This window comes from Xenopus laevis, chromosome 4L (assembly GCF_017654675.1).
Source record: "Xenopus laevis strain J_2021 chromosome 4L, Xenopus_laevis_v10.1, whole genome shotgun sequence".
Taxonomy (NCBI): Eukaryota; Metazoa; Chordata; class Amphibia; order Anura; family Pipidae; genus Xenopus; species Xenopus laevis.
Genome location: NC_054377.1, coordinates 135,240,294 through 135,242,708, shown reverse-complemented (window position 1 = coordinate 135,242,708; position 2,415 = coordinate 135,240,294). Strand labels below are relative to the sequence as shown.

Below are 2,415 nucleotides of genomic sequence, written 5' to 3'. Positions count from 1 at the left end.
TTATCCATTCCCTGAAGGTGGGCGGGTGAGTGTTCTTCCATTTCCCTGGAATTAAAGCTTTAGCTGCTTGTAGTAAGTGTTGCGAGAGAGGGTTTAAGGCTTTCCTTTTGGGGTTATCAGGTAAATTTAGAAGAATTAAAGCATAGTTTGTTCTGTCAATACTAATCCCTGATACTATGTGAATAGATTGTAACACTTGTTTCCAGTACAGTTTAAGCATTGGACATGTTATCCAGATATGAGAGTGTGTCCCCTCCTCTTTATTACATCTCCAACAGACATTAGAAGAGTTAGGGAACATTTTATGCAACTTAGCTGGTGTATAGTGCCATCTTGTAGTAAGTTTATAAATCGCTTCAGTTGTTTTGGAGGCCTTAGATGTTTTATGTATGGTCTTAAAAATAGTACTCCAGTCCTGTTCAGAAAGATTTATATCAAGTTCTCTTTCCCAAGCTGCACAAAAGGTAGGGATAGTTTTAGGGATGGAATTCAGCAGTAGCTTATAAGAGAAAGACAGCATTTTAGTGTTTTCTAGTGGGGATGTTAAAGCTCTTTCCCATGGTGTAAGCTGTCTGGACCAATATCCCGATTTTCTAGACTGTAAAAAGCCATATAGTTGATTGTAGTTCCAAGTGTCTCTCGGGTGAGACCCCACCTTTTCTGAATTGTAGCTAAGGGGATTATTCTATTGTTTATTCTCGTTTCTCTTCCTTTCCAGGTATTCCATCTTTTGAAGGCTCCTAGATCTTTCCCTGGAATAAACTCAGGATTATTAGACAGCGTTGATAGAAGGTAAGGTGATTTAGTGAGGCTATATTTTTCTTTGTTTTTTTGCCATATTTTTAGTGTAGCTCTAATCAGGGGATGTGCCAGAGTCGTTTGGAGGTAGGTATTGTCCATAGTCCATAGTGTGTTTTCAATCGGAAAGGGAATAAAGGTTTGTTCAAGTAGGCTCCAGGCTTTCTCATTCTTTCTTTGGGTCCAGTTATGAATACGCACCAGATGTACTGAAAGGTAATATAAGTATGGATCAGGTAAGCCAAGGCCACCTCTCTCTTTAGGTAGAATTAGCAGGTTATGTTTTAATCTGGGATTTTTCCCATTCCATACAAACCGGGAGATCATGGATTTAACTGATGAGAAAAAAGATTGAGGAATGTGGATAGGTAAGACTTGGTATAGATACAGTATTTTCGGGAGGATGACCATCTTTATGGCTTGGATTCTTCCCAACCATGAAAGTTGCAGTTTGCCCCATTTCTCTAAAAGCTTTTGAAGAGCTTTAATAAGAGGAATATAATTATCGTCATAGGCCATGCCCAGGTTGGCCTGAAGTTTGACCCCCAGATACTTTATATGCGGGGACGCCCATTTGAATGAGAAGCTTTGTTTAAGTATCTCAGCTTTGGCTGGTGCTATATTTATATTTAATATTTCTGATTTTGTTAAATTTACTTTGAAGTTTGAAAGATTGCCATATAGTTTCATCAAGTTAAGTACGTTTGGTAGGGAAACTGTGGGCTTAGTGATGAACAGCAATAGATCATCAGCGAATGCTGCACATTTGTATTCTATCCCTGTAACCATAGGTCCTGATATGTTAGGGTCTGCTCTGATATGGGCTAATAGGGTTTCCATTACCATAACGAATAAGATAGGAGAGAGAGGGCACCCCTGCCTAGTCCCGTTAAGGATCTGTATTTTGGGAGAGAAGATACCGTTTACCTTGATTCTAGCAGTCGGATTATTGTATAGTGCCATAATTCTTTGTTTGGTTTTTTCTCCTAGCCTGAATCCGGAGATTGTCTGTTCCAGGAATGACCAGGAAACCCTGTCAAATGCCTTATCGGCATCTGTGGTAAGGATGAGAGTGGGAATGCCTTTATCTTTAACGAGCTGTAGTAGGGAAATAACCTTGGCAGTGTTGTCCTTTCCTTCTCTTTTAGGCACGAATCCTGCCTGATCTGGGTGAATCAAGTGAGGTAAGTGATGCTGTAATCTGTTCCCTATTATTTTAGCATCTTCATATCCAAATTTATTAAAGAAATGGGTCTGTAACTAGAACATTGTTGGGGATCCTTGTCTGGTTTTGGGATTATTGTTATGTGGGCCTCTTGTGCTTGTGGGTGAAAGTGGCTGAGGTCAGAAATGTCATTGTAATAATCTAGTAGCAACGGGATTAAATCCTCTTTGAAGGATTTATAAAAGGAAGCGGTATAACCGTCAGGTCCCGGGCTTTTTCCATTTTTCAGAGACATAATGCACTCTTCAATTTCTCTGTACGTGAAATCAGCGTCTAGGATTTTGGCTTGTTGAAGAGTAATTTTAGGGAGCTTTGCCTGAGCAATAAATTGATCTATATCATTAAGAAGATCTTGTGATGGGGACGAAGGCTTAAGTTTATAAAGGGTTTGG

The 2,415-nt window shown here is 39.5% G+C and overlaps 1 long non-coding RNA gene across 1 annotated transcript; it reads left to right on the top strand.

Moving 5' to 3' along the window:
- The first annotated feature begins 712 nt into the window (after positions 1–712).
- On the top strand, positions 713–1,999 carry LOC121402862. The gene is made up of 3 exons (XR_005966830.1): positions 713–792; positions 1,789–1,858; positions 1,947–1,999. It is a non-coding gene; the product is annotated as an uncharacterized LOC121402862 (long non-coding RNA).
- Positions 2,000–2,415: the final 416 nt, after the last annotated feature.